General features: G+C 38.9%; 1 long non-coding RNA gene across 2 annotated transcripts in view; it reads right to left on the minus strand.

The window, feature by feature from the left end:
- The window catches only part of LOC110350820 (uncharacterized), a 35,510-nt gene extending 15,107 nt beyond the window's left edge, over window positions 1-20,403 (minus strand). For both annotated transcript variants that reach the window (XR_015444219.1, XR_015444218.1), the window contains exons 1-3: window positions 18,126-20,403; window positions 17,223-17,320; window positions 113-178 (exon numbers count right to left, since the gene is read on the minus strand). This is a non-coding gene — a long non-coding RNA (uncharacterized LOC110350820). The remainder of the gene's footprint in view (window positions 1-112; window positions 179-17,222; window positions 17,321-18,125) is intronic.
- Between the last annotated feature and the right edge of the window lie 245 nt (window positions 20,404-20,648).

Here is a 20,648-nt window from a genome sequence, read left to right on the forward strand (position 1 = left end):
AAAGGGACCAGCAGGAGGTTCTTATATTAGAGATGTCCCAGGCACTTTCCGTTGCTGAGACACAATCCCCAACATCTATAATTTAAAATAGCAGGAACTCAGTTTGGCTTACAATTTCAGAAGTGTCAGTCCTTGCATGGTGATCCAGCTCCAGGTAGAAGATGCATGGTGGAAGGGCCTGGGTGGAGAAAAGTTCTTATATCATAGCCATCAGGAAGCAAAGAAAGAAATAATGAGCCAGGGAAGGAGCTATGTCATTCAGGATCACACCCACTGTGATCCACTTCTTCTGACCAACCTAGCTCCCAACAGCAAGTCAGCTATAAGCCCCCATGATTTAATCATCTTTCAAAAGCTCCACCCATGAGTCCATGAAGCCTTTGGGGATGTTCTTGATCTAAACCATAGCAAGAGATGTGTGTACCCTTGAAGGAGATTGTGGGACCCAAAAGAATGACTTTCTTTTGCTATCTGGCTCATGAAGTAAGAGGTTTGCTCCATCACACACTACTGCCACAGTGTCCTGCCCTTACAGGAGACCCAAAGAAATGAGGCCACTTGATCTTGGACTAGAACCTCCAGAACCATGAGCCACCATAAACCTTTTTGCTAATAATTAAGTGACAGAGAGTTGACTAATACACAGATCTAGCTACTTCTACTGCTGTATCTGCTGCTTACTTGCAGCATGGACCAGACAGTTACCTGGTATCAGTTGATAGCATTGGAACTCTTATCACCCTAGAGGGAACAGCAATTTGTCCTACTGGAAATTTATACCTATTCCAAATAGTTTCCCTTTGGTGCGACAATCAGCACCACTAGCCAAGCCATTCAAACTGCAGAACTATCAATATGTATCCCACCCAACACTATCTATCAAGGGATTAATTTTATAGCAAGTGAGGTATGACAATGTGCACAAACCAAGGAATCCACTGGAATGATCAAACACTGCTTGACTCAGAATCAGCTAACAAAAGACACAATGGTCTATTACAAACTCATCTAAGGTACCAGCATAAAAATATCTTCATGGATTGGGACACTAGCCTTCAGGATATATCGTGTACACTGAATAACAGGGCTGTGTTCCTGTTATCCTCAACACAAGACTCTGGGTAGTAGAAGGATCTCTCTCTCTCTTTTTCTAAGCCTAAGATAAAATAAAAAGGCAAATTTTATCTATGAGATGCTAGAAAGTCCCAGTAAGTTTCTGGACACTTGAACCTTTCATACCAGTGGAGGAAAAAGGCACAAAAAGAGGAGTTGCTCTACCAGTGTGATGGTTAATTTTATACATCTTTCTGGGCTAGACCACAAAGTGCTCAGATAACTGCTTAAATGTTACTTCTGGGTGTTCAATAAAGATATTTCCAGAAAATATTAACATGTGAACCAGCTGACTGAGTAAAGTAAATTGCCCGCTCTTTTATGCATGACCATCACTCAAGCCAGGGAGAGAATGAATAGAACAAAAGGAGAATTATGTTTCTGACTCCTGAGCTGGAACATCAGTCTTCTCCAGCCCTCAGACTCTTTTTTCCCTCTAGTACTCATACCTTCAGACTCAGAGTAGAACCTATGCAGTTACTTCTCCTGGTCCTCAGACACTTGGACCTAGCCTGGAACCACACTATCATATTTCCCAGGTGTCCAACTTGCAGACTGCAAAGCAGGGGACTCTCAATGCCCGTGAGTGCATGAATCCAGTCCTTTGGAGAAGCCTTACCCAATATGTCAAATAAAGGAATTTGACTATGATCATCACAAGGAACTAAAGATACTACTGCCCACTAAGACTCAGGAGGAGGAAGGGAGGACATCTACAACCCGGTGGATTCCTTGGATGTGTCTGAGAGCTTTATGCCCCTTGAAAATAAAAAACAAATAATTGTTGCAACCACAGTCCAAAAAGTATAAAGTAACTAAATGTCTCAAATCTCTGAAAGATGACAATCTGCGTCACAATATCAGACAAGTAATCTATATCAGTGAAGGCATCAGCTTAAAGATGAAGAGATCTAGAGTGGGGAGTGAAGGAGGGAGATGACGAGCATCATTTACAACCTTGGGACAGCTCAGGGAAACTTCTTGTCCTGCTCTTTTAAATTTGTGGCTTTGAAAGAGACTCTGTGATTGATTGGACTTATGACTTCCCTCTTGGGGAGAATGGAGGCAACTTTCTGTCTCCTGGGATGGAGGATTTTATTGTACTATGGGAGGATATAACTCCGGGGGGTGCAGCGTGGACACTGTCAGACACCTCACAGGCACCTCCTAGATCTTCTCAGTCTTTCATATGTCCTTTTCTAGCTGCTATTGCAGCAAGCAGCTCTGCATGGCCTCCACCTACATGCAGATTCAATCCATCAGCACCTCCCCTGGTGCACAAACCTGTGGTCTTTCTCCAGGGCTTCCTTCTTAATACCCATGGGGACACTAACACCCCAAATGAGTGTTCCCTTCTGACCAAAGAAAACACAGGCTGGCAGATAAATTCTTCTCTTTCCTGAGATTCTGGGTTTCTCCAGCTCCTCTGAAATTCCTTCAGTATTGAGCAGTTAAACACTTTTCATGACAATCAGCTAGGTAATCCTTAAATCTGTTCTCTTTCTCTTTTTCCTTCTTGGCTTCACTGTTCATGTTCTTCACTCCTGCTCCTTAGGATGGATCCCCTGCATGCTATCAATTTGTTTGATCAGAAAAGAAGAACCAGTAGAAATGGAATAGAATGAGGAATTTTTAAAGGGATTTGGATTTATAACACTGCACATACCTCTTAAAGAGAGTAAGAGTGGCTGTTCTTTGCACATGTGATGCTAGATAGGACCGGCAGTGGATGCAAGGCAGGAACTATGCATAAAATGAGTAAGATCAACAACAAACCACAGCCTACTAAAGTGAGCTGAAGGAATCCCAGGATAAACAGGCACCTGTGACAGTCTTCTGTCAATTTTAGGCCTCAAAATTCCATCATGTAGATGATTTCTGGGAGTCAAATGCACATAAGATGTAGGAGAAAGTCTTTAAAAGGCTAGAGAAGCCCCTACCTCACTGCAACCTCAATGGGCTAATGAACAAACTGACCACAGTGCAGAAGTGCAGGGCATACACGGTCTCAGAAACATACTTCTGTTCACTGAGGCAGATCCAGCTCAGCTCTGCTGAGTCCCAAACCTGTCCATGATAGAAAGCACTACCCACGCCATCCTCACCCAGATTCCTGCTACAGTATGGAATCATTGCCATTCCCCAGGAGCACCTGCTGGCCACTCATGGCACCCTGATTTCACAGAATCACTCCTTTATGGAAGATTTTACTCCTAATAATCTATCATTGAGCTATTTTAGTCTTATCTAACTTTATGTTCCTTACAGCCTAATCCCATATTCTTAAATCTATTGCCACACATGTTCTCCAGATATCTAGAGACATAAATGGAAAAATCCTCTTCAGATGAGATAAATGGGCTACATCTACAAGGGAAAGTCACAGCAGAATTTAGGGACTTGAAATGCTCAGCTTCATGAGTAGTACATGCCCATATTTTATGATCTCGATTTTTAATCCCTCTTCTTCCTAGTCAATTCTGGGACACAGAATTAAGGACACGACATGGAGATGAATGAGGACAAAGTGGAGCCTTCACCCGTCTCTCACCACCTTCAACTTTGCTGAGGCCGGTGACCACATGAGACTCTGGTGTCCTTCATCAGGGAGCTAAAAGGCTACTTTGCCCAGGACCCACAGAAGCTGACAGAGGCGATCCAAGACACCCAGTCTGTCACTTACTTATAAGAGTTAAACGAAAATTCGCCTATGTAAGGCAACTCTCTACCATTCACCCTTCATAAGAATGTTTGAAAGCTTTTTCATATTCCCTAAAATTGCAAGCTAAAATTGCTTTTAGGTGATCTTTCCTACAGTGAGTCATGTCTTTTCTGAATAATTTAGTGACACACACTCAGAGAAAATGAAGATATTAAACTTTCTTAAATGTAATATGCATTATTCTAGCTTTGCTTGTGCCAATTTTTTATATTTCTCATTACATTTGATTAAATTTCAAAAGATTTATTTAGCTCCTCCTAAAAATATACAAACTCTATAGGAGATAAGCATATTTTTAAAAATCCTACACCAAAGATCATAAAATTCAGAAGGAAAAATATAAATGTAAAAAACTCAGACTGTGATAAATTTCATATAATAACATGAAAGAAATTTTAAATTAATTTTAAATCAATTTAAACGAATAAGAAATACATCCATGCATGGAGAAATTCAAGAATAATCTATTATAGAAATGGCATTCAAGCTACATTTTAAAGCTTGAATTGAGTTCCTGCTAAGGTGAAGAATAGGGAGAGAAGATTTTGAAAGGCAGAGAGAAAGCAGCATATGCAATGGTGGGTTTAAAATGAAGAACACAGTGGCTTCTGGTAGCAGAGGGTTTCCCAAGTGGACGAGAGTGTGGGCAGGACTTAGGGTGAAGAAACATAGCTTGAAGGGATAGTTGAGCAGCACTACTGGGCTAAGGACATGGGGCTTTATTCACTGGTCCACAGAGACACACTGGGAGTTTCTGAGTAGGACAGTGATGTGCGCTAAGCAGTGCCTCAGGATGATTCTTTGGCTGTGTATGGAGAATGCACTGGAGAAAAGGAAGGACCACACTGAATTAGACAAAGCTCTGGGCTGGGGTTGAGGGACCTCATCACAACCAACTTTAGTCTAATTTGGGGAAGTCATTTTCTCCACTGGACCTCTGTTTGTTCCTATAAAATTATCATGGTAAGGGATTTAGTTATCCTTTCAGATCTAAAACATAACTATTTAAAACCATAATGGTAGCAACTTTATGCATAAATGAATGGCTTAAATTGAGTGAACAAAAGGAAGATATTATCACGTTTCTGCACAGTCAGTGTTCAGCGCAGAATCTGAAATGTACTTTAGGAACCAAATGATTGATCCTTTAAAAAATGAATAAATGTGCTCTAGCTTGGATATGGTTTGAGTGTGTTCCTCACATGTTCATGTGTTGAAATTCAATCCCTATTGTGAGGTTTTAAGAGGTCTTGCTGTTTAGAGGTGAGGCCTCTGGGAAATAATGTGGATTAGATAAGGCAGCCTGAATTCTGGTGGCTCATAAATAATCTGCTCCAGGCATTGCCAGTGGTCACACCAGGAACAGATCCCATAAAATCTTAATGAAAATTTAAGATCATAAATTTTGACACAAGGAATCTGGAATAACTGTAATTGTCTTAACACTGAAAATTGCAAAGGAAAATCCAGTCTCTCATGTTATATTTTCAATTTTCCAGGAAGAAACTGTAAGATTGTTAAATTCTAGATAAAGCTGAGTTGACCATCTAGTTACCTACTGTCATTATTATTTTATTATTATTATTACTATTACTATTTTTATAATGCTTGTGACTAGTTTGTGGAAAGAAGTCATGAATACATACAAATGAAGGTGTTTACATGCAAGCTCTATGCATATTCTACTTATTAACAGTTTTACTATTTCAAAATAAAAAAGAACGAAAAATGCTCTGCTATCCACTGAACACTTACCAGAAGTCCTTCATTTCTATGCTTTTAAAAATACATTATAGTTCAGATCTCTCTCTTCTCTCCCATTCAGTTGTCCACTTTAATATGTGACTGTGTCCCACCCTACACAACCCAAAGTCACTGCTGTATCCCAGGCCATCACAGTTGGGGTCTGCCATAGATTTCAAACTGCTCCCCAAAACACTGACATTCCCCGGTGTCTTAGTCCCTTTCCTCATTCCTAGGACACCTACAACTTAAAGGAGGAGAGGTTTACTTTGGCTCAAATTTTAGTTCATAGTCAGCTGGCTCCAAGGAAGGATGGCATGGCCGAGGGGAGCTGCTCACTTCACAACATCCGGGAAGCAGAGAACGAAGGGAGGAGCTGGGGAGGAGATGAACCCTTCCGGGCCACGCCCCCAATGCCCCCCCTCTTCCAACCAGACCCCACCTCCTAACAGCAAGTGGGCTATAAGCCCCCATGATCCATTCACCTTACAGAAGCTCGACCTGTGAGGGCAGGAGGCCCTTGTGGGTCATGTAGACATATCCCATAACACTGCCCAAATCTTGCTGATGGCAGAAGACAGTAAATGAGTTGGGCTGTATCCTACAGTAGACTACATGCATTCTCTACAAATCACACTGTACAGGAATATTTCATGACATGAGAAAGTATTCATAATGAATGAGGCCAATTAGGCCATAACTGAGTAAGTACAGTAGGATTTCAATTTTAATCTGTTGTGAGTATGTCTTAAAATATTTGTGCGCACTGGAGATAATGTTTCTGAGACAGTGAAATTCTTGCCTTTCTGTGTAGATGACCTGTACATATTTAACCTGAGGCATCTGTCTGGTTGGGAATGGAGGTTTGCCCTTGAGATTAGACCTATTTGAAAGCAAGCAAGAAATACAAAGAGAAAGAGATATTCAAAGATGACTTTCAGCTTTGTGCTGTGGAAATTGAATTGTTCAAACAGTTTGGAAAAACTTTGTTTCCCACAGCATGAGCAGACTTTTAAGAAACCTTTTAGCTCCCTGCTAGACCTTTAGCATTTAAGAAACCTGACTGGTGACCAGATCATAGGGTTACTTCTACGTGTAACAAAAACTGAGGATATGACGGAGAGTAGTGGTTCTATCTTCTGATCTCTGAACCCCTTCACAACTTCTACAAATTATTGAAGACCCCAAAATTTTTAGTATTTTTTGTCCCCTTCAAAATTCATGTTGAAATTTTATTCTCAATGTAGTGGTGTTGAGAGGTAGTGGGAGACTTATGAAGTGATTAGGTCTTTCAAAGGGACTAATGAAGTTCATTAGAGACTAGATTGGTTACTAAAAGAGCCAAGTTCTTATAAAATGAAGCCATTCTACATGTGCCTATTTGCACTTCGACTTTTCCACCCTCACCAGATCCAGAAGCCTAATTCTGAATTTCCAGCCTCCTGAGCTGTGAGCTAAATGAGCTTCTTTCCTTTATAAATTTTCCACACCTCTGGTATTCTGTCATAGCAACATAAACGAATTAGGAAGCTTAATATATTAGAAACTAAAACAGAACTTTTGAAAGAAAATTTTTTGTGTGGTACTAGGGATTGAGCCCAGAGCACACTGAGCTACATCCCCACTGAGCTACTCCACCGCTGATTGCTAAATTGATTAATTTATTGATGACAGGACATCATTAAGTCACTAAATTGCCCAAGCTGGACTCAAAATTGTGTTCCTCTTGCCTCAGCTTCTCAGAGTGCAGGGATTATTGGCATGTGAGCCACCATGCCTGACTTTTAAAATATTTATTTACTAATATACCTAAAATAATAATAATAAATCAGCATTAACATAAATTACAATTTTTTTTAATTTCTAGGTCTCAAAACATGAATAAGAAAAGTGGCATTGGCATATTTTTGCACATCTCTTTAATGTTTGTTTTAATGGAAGGCAATTGGATTTTCACATCTGCCTCTCTATATTATGTATTGTGATAAGTCATTGTATTAAAGTATAGAAAAAATCCAACCTCAAATAAATATTTAGCTGGAAAAAGGAGAAATATTTTAATACATTTTTTCAGATAATTGTGAGTTTTCTTTCTTAATACTACATCAAAACTGAACAAGTAATCATACCTTAAATGTTGGCTACAATATGTAATCTGAAACCATATAAATGAATATCCTTACTATTGTGATAGAGTCCATTTATCTTGCGCTGTAAATGAGTATTTTATCTATGCATGATTTGAGCGTGATGTATTTATTATTTGGAGATTAGCAGTTCATGGAGTTTTGTAGATTTTTTAACTCCTAATATATTTCATTAGATAATATCAAAAAATAATAGATTTTACCATCATCTTGTATTACCATCATCCCAGATATCATCAGAAAATCCTCCACATATCAGGAAACTAAGAAGTTCACAACAGCGTATATAAGTTTTCTAAACTTCTAATTTTTGCTTAAAGACTCAAATTTTATTATTGGCAACAAGCACTTTCAGTTATTTTTCTTGAAATGACAGTCTCACTTCATTTACTTTTGAGAAAATGTTTGCAAATATGCAAGTATAAATAATTTACTCATCTTTATCCATTGTTCTTTCAGGTAAAAATGGTGTTCCATGAAAAAAACTACTAGTTCAGCTGACAACTCAAATAAGCGTGTAAGTGCTTTTCCTAAGGTGACCATCGTGTTACCATATGAGTCAGAATTACTACACTTGTACTTCCCAGTTAGCTACACAGAATATAAAAATAGATATGTAATCAAAAGTCAACATTTAAGGTCATTAATCATGTTGATTCCTTTTACCAAGTATGTTCTTAAATGCTAGTGGATTATTTTTGTTCTGATTTGTTATTTGTCTTTGGGGGATTGAGTGTGTGTGTGTGTGTGTGTGTGTGTATGCAGGTACTCCAAGTATGTGGTGTTAAGCGTAGAGTCACTGCTGGTATAGTTCAGGATATGGCTTTGATTGGTGCTAAGGACTCAGCTGTCACACCCACATTCCTTTTGCATCATTGGTGCAAATGTCACGCAGTAGAAAGGGAAAACAATGTCTTGGTACTTTCATGAAAATAACTCCAATCTGATGGGCTCCTTAAAGGGCCTCAGTGACCCAAAGAGTCTGCCAAACACATTTTGAAAACTACTGACATGGAGAAGGTAAACTCACCCTCCTTGTCCAGACACTTTAAGGATTAAAGCGAAAAGAGAAGTAGAATAAGGCAGTACTCAGTCCCGGGGACATGGAAACATTCAGAGAGTGCCCCAGGAGTACAAAGATCTGGAAGACCACTTGTACACCAGAAAGGGAAAGGATGGGCTACAATGACCTGTTGAGATTTGGTTGACAAAATTGTGGTGTTGGGAGGTGCAGTATTAAGTTTCTCTCTTGAGAGATTAGATTAGTTCTCAAGAAAGCTGGGTTATTAGGCAACGCAGCTCCTCTGTCTCCCCCTCCCCCTCTCTCTTCCACATGTGCCTGCTTGCCTTTCTGCTTTTCTATGATATATTGAGTAGCATATGGCCCTCATTGGAAGCCAAACAGATGCAGCCATCTGATCTTGCATTTCCAGCCTCTAGAACTGTGAGCTAAATAAGCCTCTTTTCTCCACACACTATCCAGCCTCAGATACTCTGTTACAGCCATAGAAAATGGACTAACAGAAGCAAATGGCAAGCACCAGGACCAACAGTGAGTACCAATCAATCACCTTAAAAGAGCAGATGGAGCAGGGTCATCTGGCCGGCACCAGTTAGGAAGCAGCCCCTCTCCCTCTGAGATCATGCTTGCTGCCAGAAGGGCACATAGCTTGCTTCATACACCCAATTGCCAACTCAGAGAGGAGAAGGGGAGTGGAAGAGAAATTTGAAAGATTACAAAGGCAGCTCATCTAACATAAAGACAAGCTAGGCTGACAGAGGATTACATTATGAAAAGGTTGGATACTGAAGTGGAAATCAAGTATTTGAAAGACTGAGATATTGTTTATTACAGAGCAATCCCCCACCAGCCATCAGGTTTGGACTTCCATATGAGCTATAGGACCTGCTATAAAAATGGTCATTACAGAAAGCAATGCTAAAAGCAATGCTGAAGCTTGTTCAGTGTCAGTGGTGGTAATCCCTGAGTGTGGGATTATGGATGTTTTATCTTTACAAGCTTATTCAAATGTTATTCATTTTTAAAAAATAAGAAATCATTACTTAATAGTCAGAAAATATGTGAAGATGTTGTATTACCTGGAAAATAATGTGCATATTTCTGAGCCTGGCTAACAAGCATTCCTCCTTCTGCCTCTACTTCACCTTCTCATCTTCCTCTCCCATCCCCTGAGTCTACCAACAAGTGACTCACTGGGCCTCACATACCACACTTATTCAGGGTTTTCAAGAGTTCTAGCAAGATATGCACACTTAATCTTACACGGGGAAAGACCCCTATGGCAAAGGGTAGGCCAAAGCTCATGTGAAAATTTGTATTTCCCTTCAAATATTTTTGTATGAAAAGGGGACTATTAGTCATTTTCACAAGCTCACATGGTTTGCTAATGTTTGGAGTAATAAATAATATACATGTCATGTTAATATACATATAATAATATACATGTTTAGAGCTGCAACAGTATAATACTATCTGGCTACATGTGGTTAATAAGTACCTGAAATGGGGCTAAAGAAACAGAAAAGGGGAATTTGGTTTGATTTAAGTGTAATGAGATTAAACTTAGAAATTTTACCCTATCCAATTATTGGAAACTTTAAAAGTATGCTTATAAATCTACTTTTTCCAACTGCAAATGTTATGACATCTAAATACAAATCAAGTGTTTCCAATGAAAATTTAGCATCTAAAAGGAGCAATATCATAAGTTTAAATACTTGCAAATTTCAAATAGAAAACAATGTAATGTTTCACTACTAATTTTTACACTGAAAATTGAAATAATAAAATTTTAGATACATTGATTAAATAAAATACAGCATTTAAAATTAATTTGCTATTTGTTTTTACATTTTTAATGTAGCAAGTAAGAAATTTTAATTACATATGTGGCTTACGTTATATTTCTTTTGGACAGTGCTGCCTTCAACCTTGTGGTAGAATTAGATCTAAACTTTAAGGTCTAAATTAAACTTAAAAGTTTGTTATCTAAGGATTTTCTACTTTTGGCTGTTTTAGATTTAAAATCCTTCTAAATCTCAACTGGAAATAATATTACCTTTTCCCAGGGATTGTTTCTTAAAACTACTGTGATCTCTTATAAAGTATTTGTAGCATGTGAAAAGGCAAGTATTTAGGGGAATCATTATGTTACTGAAATGATGTTACAACCACATTTCTTTAAATCTAGAAAGTGTGTCTTTCTTTCAAAACTAGGCTAAAGTAGGCTCCAGACATTGGGTACTTTTGTATAAAGTTAACAGTACTTTTCTTTTCTATCTGCCATTATGACTTGATCCCCTTTGTCCTTGCTCTGTGGCCAAGGATTGGACAATTAGAATTTCCCGGCAGTCCCTTTTCTTAACTTGTAACAAAGCCATGCAAGTGCTTCTGTCTCTTGTTCACAGCAATGGTTTCTGCCTTTCAATGAAAAAGTAAAACTAAGAACATTTTGCAGAGCTTTTAGAACTTTTTCCATTGAAATGCAAACAGTCGTCTGGCGCCTCTGAGAATTCTGAGAAATTGTTGGGTTTTGGTGATGTTTCCAGGAAACCTGGCACTCTTCTCGAGTTCATGGCTGGATTGAGTTCTTCCCTTTCCAAAGACATTCAAATAAAGTCAGTAGATGACTGTCTTTTTGCAGGGCAAATTCCCAACTTGAACACTAAATAAAAGAGAAACTTTTTCATTCCAGCTTTGGAACTGTTAGCAGTAATCTTCAGAATCCTACTTTTGTTACATCTTCTCTCCAAGTGTAATTTAGCTTCATGACATGCATCCTTTCCCATCCTGTTCTGAATAACCAGGGTCCCATAGGCAGCTTCCAGCAACCAGAAACACACCTGAAGACCATTTGTGTGTTCTAAGACAATGACAAACATTGTCTTGGATTTTCCATTATAGCCATCCTAACTAGTCTGAAAATTACCCATCCACACTTTATTGTTTCTTGCTTTGCCTGGATATGAATTTCAAATATCAGTGTAAAGTGAAGTGACCTGCCCTGTCCATCTGCATTTCCTCAACAGGATAAACAATCAACAGATTCTGATCTTAGCTAGAATCAACTGAGATAGATCTTTCTTACATATTGTCTGTAATGTATGACTTTCTCCTGCAATGCTATCATATAGCAGGAAGGGGAACGTGATGTCTTCCCCACTGTTTCACATGCACTCAGCTCGTAGGTAAGAACTATGTCTGGCTTTTCTTTTGTTACTCATGAATTAAGCTCAGAGAACACTGATTTATGATTTAAGAAAAAAACTTATCTAACAGCTCCCCACATGTCAGAAGAAATAACAGGGCAGATTCATGCCCAGACAGAAGATAAGCTCTCATCTGGGTTGGAACAAAATTAACTACGTGAAAGAAGAACAAGCAGAATTGAAGAAGGAACAGGCTGTCCCCTACTAAATACTGGGCAATATTTTGACTCAGTAAACCATCTACAATCCTCATATTCATTAAACAGGAGATGCTTAAATATCATAATGAAACACTAAGAAAAATTTGCAAGAAAAATTTTGCTAGGGCCGGGGATTTAGCTCAGTGGTTCCACTGCCTGCCCCTCAAGTGCAAGGACCCGAGTTCGACCCCTGGTATGAAAACAAAATAAAACAAAAAATTCTTCTATGCAAGTTAAAAACACTATTCAGTCTTCAAAAAGAATGAACTCCTATCATTTGCAGCAACATGGATGGAGCCGGTGATCATTATATCAAGTAAAATAACCCCATCACAGAAAGACAAGTGCCTCATGATCTCACTCATATGCAGAATGTAAAAAAAAAAATGGTTTAGTGCAAGTTGAGAATAGGATAGTGGTCTCCAGAGGGTGGGCAGAGTGGGAGGGATGCAGAAATGGAGAAAGGTTAATCAGTGTGTACTAAGTTACAGTTCAATACAAGTAAGAAGCTGTGGCGTGCTATCACTGCACCCTAGGGTGTCTACAGATAACAATAAGGAACTGCACATTTCATAAAAAGTAAAATAAAGGATTTTTGAATATTTCACTATGAAGAAATGATAAATGTTCTAGAAGATAAATATGGTTAGCCTGATTTAAACATTATTCAGTGGCTACACTACATGGCATGCATTAATACTTATAATTATATGTTTTTATGTATACATTAAAAACTTTTTTTTTGCAGTGCTCGGGATTGAATTCAGGCCTTCACACACACATAAGACAAGCGTTCTTAAAACAGAAACACTAAAGCATCTGGAAGATAGGTTAGGTAGAACTCTTGAAGACACTGGCACAGGAAAAGACATCATGAACAAAACCTTGGTAACACATGAACTCTCACAAAGAATCAACAACTGGGATCTCATCTTATTAAAAAGCTTCTGCACAGCAAGAGAAACCACCAATGGAGTGAAGAGACAACCTACAATGTGGGGAAAAAAAATTTTACCAGCTCTTCCTCAGACAAAGGACTGCTACCTAGAATATATAAAGAACTTTAAAAAATCAGATGGCCCAAATTTAAAGACCCAATCCAAAAATGGGCATCTGAAATGAACAGACATTTCTCACACAAAGAAGTAGAAATAGCAAATAAATACATGAAAAAATGTTCAACCTCACTGGTCATTCTAGAGATGCAAATGAAAACAACGCTGAGATTCCACTTCAGTCCAGAAAGAATGACTGCTATCAAGAAATCAACCAATAACAATTGCTGGCAAGGTTCTAGTGAAAAAGGAACCCTTCTCTACTGTTGGTGGGAGTGTAGACTGGTGCAACCACTGTGGAAATCAGAGTGGAGATACCCCGAAAAACTAGAAGTAGAGGTACAATTTGACCCACTATCCCCCGCTGGGTATCTCCCCAAAAGAATTAAAAGCATCATACTACAGCAATATATACACACCCATGTTTATAGCAGCACAGTTTGTAATAGTTAAATCTTGGAAACAGCCCAAATGCCCATCAACTGGAGACTGGATAAAGAAAATATGGGGTTTTTTAAAAATAAAATGAAGTACTACTCAGCCATAAAGAATAATAAACTAGAGAGATTTATATAGAATGGATGCACATTGAGGCCATACTCTTAAGTGAAATAAATAGGACAGACATGTGTAAATACCGAATAGTTTCTCTGGCGTGAGAACAAAACTTTTTCTTAAGAATTTTGTAAATAGGGCCGGGGATTTAGCTTAGTGGTTTCACCGCCTGCTGCGCAAGCTCAAGTACCCGAGTTCGATCCCTGATACCAAAAAAAAACAAAAAAAAAGAATTTTGTAAATATATCCCGGATTAATCCCTGAGAACCAAGGCACCAATTCTGGGAAACTGCTGGTCATCCAATGTATTTGGGGTATTGTCAGAAGAAAGAGAAAGTGGCATGACCGACAGGAGCTACAGTGACCTTGCCCTTGTGTCCAGGGAAGCCATGTCCCTCCCTCCTGCCATCAATTCCCACCAACTCTCCACCTAACTCCATGGCCAGCCAAGCAGTGTTTTTCTGGGCAACTATTTTACACTTTTGCGAGCTCTAGGAGATGGATTTCTCTATGTTCAAATCTGAGGCTGCAGCTAAGGTTCAAGTCATAACAGCCAAGTTCCCAAATACAGAATATAATTTTAGTAAATTTAGGAATCCAAAATACTATAAAGTTATCATTTGCAGTGTGAAAATTTGGGGGGAACCAGCCATTTACCATAATGGATTTTCCTTTCCTTACACACACACATACACACACACACACACAAATCCTTTCATATTAAGCTGAACATACACATGTAAGGACTGGGGAAATTGCATGAAGGCTATCATTATCAATGCTAGGCTCTAAGAAAGGCAACAAATTTAATATTTATCAGTAAAGAAAGAAATGTGATTTTCATAAGAATTCTGACATTACTTGAAGAAGTGCAACACATTAGCAAACAGTTTAATGGTAATAAGATTTTGAGTAGATGACCTATATAGGTAGAAAATGAAAATTCTTTAAAGCAATTTTCTTAGATCTTTAAAACCTTTGAAGCAACCAAACTGACAGAGGAATTAGTGCAATCATTTTGTTATGGAGATGGGGATAGGATCTCCTCAGTTAAATAATAAGTGTACTGCTTTTTATCACTCTGCTACACATCTATTTAGGAACAATTAGGGGGTTTTAACACAGGGCACAGTGCTTAGAGAGGACCCCAGGAACTGAGGTAGGAGAGGCAGAGAGAGAGGGAAAGAGGAGCTGGCTTTAGTGCACTGCTTTGAATCAGCTCTGCCCTTACAAAGTAAAAGTAGTGATATGTCAGCTTGCAAAGAAATAAAATGAAAAATTGCTTTCAAAGGTCTTAGAATAGCCCCTGCTTTGAGGCACTCAGGGGAAAAATGTTGTCACTAATTGAAAGAGAGTTTTAAGCTGTGCATGAGCAATCAGCTTCATAGAAGGTTCTGCCTGTATGGCCACTGAGTTCTGCAATATCAGAACTAAAGATTGCTCCATACCTACAAATAAGCCAGGTGGGCTAAAGTCTGCATCTCTTTTTCCAGGTGCATTAAACATGAGTCTGAAAGTTAGTTAATTCTCAATACCAATTAATGTCTTCTGGAAATGAAAGCTAATTTCCTCCCTGCTATGGCCACATTACTAAATCGTAATCGATGGAAGATCGGCCCAATCTGGGCTGAAAATTTCACAGCACAAGCAAATTCTTTTGCTTGGAAATCTATTTTTTAAATTTCTAAATAATGAGATTAAGTTTTATCTTTCTTTATCTCTCTCTTTATACTGAAAATAAAAACATACTATACTTGATTTCATGTCCCTAAAGATAGGACGAGATTTGGAGTGATCATCTTGTTTATAACGCTGCTTCCAAACAATGTCACCTCCAAAATATCCCCAAACTGCTAAAGCAATACGAAGAATTTTTTAGTGACCATATGAGAAGTCCACTATACTTTAGTGTTAGTTAGCTATCTGTTACTGTAACAAAATACCTGAAGTAAGAAACTTAGAAGGAAGAAGATGTTATTTGAGTTCAGTCTTAAAGGCTGTGGTCCACAGCAGCTTGGCTCATTGCTTTGGGGCCTGTGTTGAGGCAGCACATATGGAAGGATGGAGAAAGCTGATCACCTCACAGAAGGGAAGTGAAAACTAAAGAGGAAGGGGTCAGAGCCCCAGCATTCCTTGTGCTAGCAGGTCTCAGTAGCTTAAGTTCTTCCCTCCTGGCCCCGCCTCCTGCAGGGTCTACTACATCTCGGTCGCACCAGGAGCTGGGGACTAGGTTTCAACAAAGGGAACTTTTGGGACACACTCCAGATCCAGACTGTAGCATTTGTCTCAGTTATTCATTCTGGAACTGTAGAATTTCTTATTTGTTTTTCAATCCATGTTAATTTTTAAATTTTTAGAACTTTAATTGACAAGTAGAATTTGTGTACATTTATGGTATACAACATGTTTTCATTTAGCCATGGAGGAATGGCTAACACAAGCTATATTTAACAAATATATCATCTTACATATTTATTTTTGTGTGTGTGTGCAACACTTATAATCTACTCTCAGCAATTTTCAAACACAGTATTATTTACAATGGTCACCACCATCAACCATAAATCTGTTCGACTTAATTCTCCCTGCCTAACTAAAATGTTGCATCATTTACCCAATATCTCCCAGTTCCCCCCCTGCCCAGCATGTACAAAGCATCAGTTCACTTTCTCTACTTCAATGAACTCAACGTTTTTGGTTCTGTGCACAAGTGAAATCATGTGGTATTTGTCCTTCTGTGCCTGGCTTGTTTCACTGAACATAACATTTCTGGATTCTTCCATATTGTCACAAATTTCTTTACTTTTTAAAGTTAAACAGTATTCCATCACATAAATTATAACAACAACTAGAGAGGTGTTTGTGTGCTTGTCAGTGTATGGGCTTAGGGGTGTACCAGCAGCAGCAGAGGCTGGGTGGAGGCATGATTCCCCTCCTACCTGGGTCTAGTACAAGAGCTTGCTTGGGCTGAGGCACAACTGGATCCACGTAGGCCTGGGCACTAGGGCAGGGGGAACTTGCTCATCTGGACAATGTTACCTAGGCCTAAGGGCAGTACTGCTGTTGTCATTCTCAGATAATCTGCACAAGAGGTTCCAGTGGACAGCAGAGCCCAATTTCACTTGAAAAGTATAAAATCTTAATTCCAAAGTAATTAATTCTATAATGATTCCATAAAGTCCTATCAAACATCCCTTGAGAGGCTGTTTTAAACCACCTGCAAATGAGATACACACAAATCTTCATCTCCATTTTGATATAAGGCATTGTTTCCTGAATTTTCTCTTTTTTCCTTTCTCAAAACAAAGTGTCATTCCTCATCACAGAGGCAGCATTCAGGACACTGATCATATGCCATTTGCACAGATGGCACTTCTTGGATGTACAAAACAACCAGCCTTCTTTTGACATCTGGGTGGGACCCTCCCTGACCCCAAAACTCTTTCATTCTGCATACCTGAAGAATCAGCCCCATATGGGTGACACCCAGCTCTGCCTCCATCTCAAGTAGTAGCTGGATCCTCTTGGACTATGGCTGCAGTGGTCTCAGAGTGCCTGGAGAGTTGCACACAAAGGAATGAATCCCAGGGAACCTGGGCACCTACTCCAGCAGGGCACTGGGGAGATTTTTCCCAAATAAAAGGTTTATACTTTTGCACCTTTAAGACTGTGTGAGTGAGGTCTTGCTGATACCTGAGATTTCTTTAAGTCATCTTTCTTATTGTCCTGATGCACGGTACTTGGCTTCTTTTTAATACTCAGCTCAGTGACTATGTTCTCTATGGTGCCAGGTATACAGTTGCTTCCTTCCTGGCCAAACTGTAAAATTTTCAAATCATTCAACTTGAATTTCTGCTCCTGCTCCTCACTGTAGATATGGCTAAAACAGCTGCCAGTACTCATGCCACAGCCTGAATGTTGGGCTGCCTTGAAATTTCCTCTGCCAGATCAATTAGTTCACCATCCTTAATCTTAGTCTCCTGCAAAGTCTCGGGATATAGTGTAACACACATGGCCTCCAGTCCAACTGTGAATGGAGTCCTTTTTCCTAGCTGAAATTTCCTGAGCCTGGCATTTACTCTCTGAATTTCCATCAGCATTGTGTTCTTCTGCACTCCAACCAGTATTACACATAAAGCACTGCTTATAACACTCTAGGGCTTATCTAGCATGTATCTCCAAACTTTTCCAAATACTTTTCACAACCAGTTCCGAAGGCTTCTGAACCACATAGTCAGGTATATTCACACCAATGAGCCCACTTTCTGGTACTAAGTTCTGTATTAGTCACTTTCCAATGACTGGGAAAAAAAATCTGACACCTGCAACTATAAAAGGGGGGAAGGTTTATTTCACTTACAATTGCCAGTGGGTTTGATCCAAAGTTGGCTGACTCCAAGGCAGAAAGGGCACCATAAAAAAGGCCTGGAAGAGGACAGCTGCTCGTCTCATGGCAGCCAGGAAACAGTGGAAGAAAAGAAGAACCAGGGACAAGAATAGACCCTTTCAGTTCATGCCCCTAGTTACCAGCCTTCAACCAGGTCCCACCTCCGAACAACACATTCGGCTACTGAGCTTATCAATGGATGAATCCACTGATCACTATAGCACCCCACAGTTGGAACAGCTTCCAAACACATGAGGCTTTTGGAGGACATTTTAGATCTAACCCATAACACAAGGAAATAGATTTAATGGTCTGTAGTAGATAAAATAGAGTTACCCATAAAGTTTGTTCTTCCAAAGATGGAAGTATGTTTACCCAAAAAGAAGAATTTGAGAACATACAGAAAAAGATTACTGATTAGGTCAGTGAGTCTCAAAGTATGGTCTACTCATCCCTAAGAGACCTGAAATGAAAACTGTTTTCATAATCACAAGATGCTACTTGCCTTCTTTACTGTATGACTTTTGTGTTGTCAGTGCAAAACAACTGTGGGTGAAACTAGTGGCATCTTGGCATGGATCAAGGCAGATGCTTCAACCTGACCCCTTCGCTGTCACATATCATAAAACCAATGGCAGTTCCACTTAGGAACATCCTTGATGGAGCCTAAGAAGTATTATTTTCATTAAATTTCAATCCTTCCATTCACATCTCTTTAATATTATATGTGGCAAAATGGAAAATTTACATAAAGCATGTCTCCAGATGACCAAATGTGATGGTTTTGCTAATACCACACTGAGCTGAACTAACCCCTTTTTCAAGGAATACCATTTACTATAAAGAATGGCTGACAGATGATGGCTTTCCAAATTGAATGTTTGAAAAGCATTTTCTTGGAAATGAACAAATAAGCCTGTCATTGCATGAAAAACTGAACAGTATGGGTTCCCAATAATAATATTTGAGCTTTTGAGAAAAAAAAATTACAATTTCAGAAAATTCGTATCTGCTTCCATGAATTTGACATCTCTCTCAGTACTTCTTTTCTGATGGGATTAGTGCTGGTATTAATATATTTTTTATAAAATGAAATATAGCAACAGTCAAGATTTCCACAACTCCAGAGGTTCACTATTTTCAAATAACCATACATAATGTTACAAATCATATCAAAGTAAAACATCAACTCAAGGTGCAAAACAGATTAATAGATTTTACAGTAAAAAGACATGAAAAATTCATCAGCACATCTTCAGATCCCATATTGTGGCTAAACTTTAAGAAATTATTTTTGAATTCTGGTGTAGTATTGAGGAAAAATATTCACAACTATCTCAACAGATCATTAAAGTAGTCCTCTCTTTTCCAAATACATACATGTGTAAGGTAAAATTCTCTTTCTATACTGCAATCAAATAATCATTTCACAATGGATTATAGGCAGAAGCAGACGGAAAAATCCAGTTGTCCTCTAATAAATCAGGCTTAATGAGATTTTCAAAAAGGTAAACCAATGCTCTCTGCACACTAGTCATTTTATTAGGAAACTATTTTTATTTTAAAATGCAGTTTACTTACCATCATTAGTTTTATTGCTAGTATGTTAATGCTATTAAATATGTTTTTAATTCTCTGTTTCAGTTCCTAATATGTTAAGAGTTCACATTAACAGAAAGCTTGTTGAGTTGTTTAGGAATTTTCAACTGTAGAGTACTCAGGAGATCAGAAAGTTTGAGGACGACTGGATTAGAGAATAGTACCTGAGGTAAGCAAGAGGGTAAGACCCAGAGCAGAAGTGAGGGAATCTGCTGCGGAGAAAGGGAAGGATACTTTTCTCCCATAGAAAGTAGAATGAGAAAAGTGTTTGACAAATGCCAAGACATGTTTAGCTTGGCGAATTTCAAAGAAGGTTTTTTTTCACTCTGATGTAGCAGTGAGTCCGGGGTACAAAGGATGTATGGAGTTGGTACAATCTGTGGAGCAGGAGGCCTACCAGCCAGAGGTGCACAGAGGGAAGATTGTGTAGTGCTGGGAACACAGCACGACAAGTTCAGTGGTCCTTCTTATCCACAGACGTGTGCCAAGACCCCAGTGGATTCCTGAAGCCACAGATAGTACTGACCCCTCCCTCTAAGTAATATATGTTTCCTATTCATACACATACCCACCAATGATCAAGTTTAAAATATAGATTAAGCACAGTAGATTAACAACAATAATAAAATAGGGCAGCTAATGCCTATATTGCAATAAAAGTTATAGTTACATGAATATACTCTTTCCTCTCTTTCTCTCCTCTCTCTCCTCTTCTCTCCATCTCTCTCTCTCATTGTACTCATTCTTCTGTGATGATGTGCGATGATAATGGCTGTGTGATGAGATGAATGGAAGTGAATGACGAGGCCTTGGAACGTAGCACTGTGCCGCTGTTGACCTGACAATAAAAGCAGCAAAAGGATCATCTGCTTCATTTCGAATCAGGGGAGCACAGGA

The sequence above is a fragment of the Heterocephalus glaber genome, unplaced genomic scaffold, assembly GCF_053883595.1.
Source record: "Heterocephalus glaber isolate CG9 unplaced genomic scaffold, H.glaber_assembly_v1.0 deba00000331, whole genome shotgun sequence".
In the NCBI taxonomy this organism is placed as follows: Eukaryota; Metazoa; Chordata; class Mammalia; order Rodentia; family Bathyergidae; genus Heterocephalus; species Heterocephalus glaber.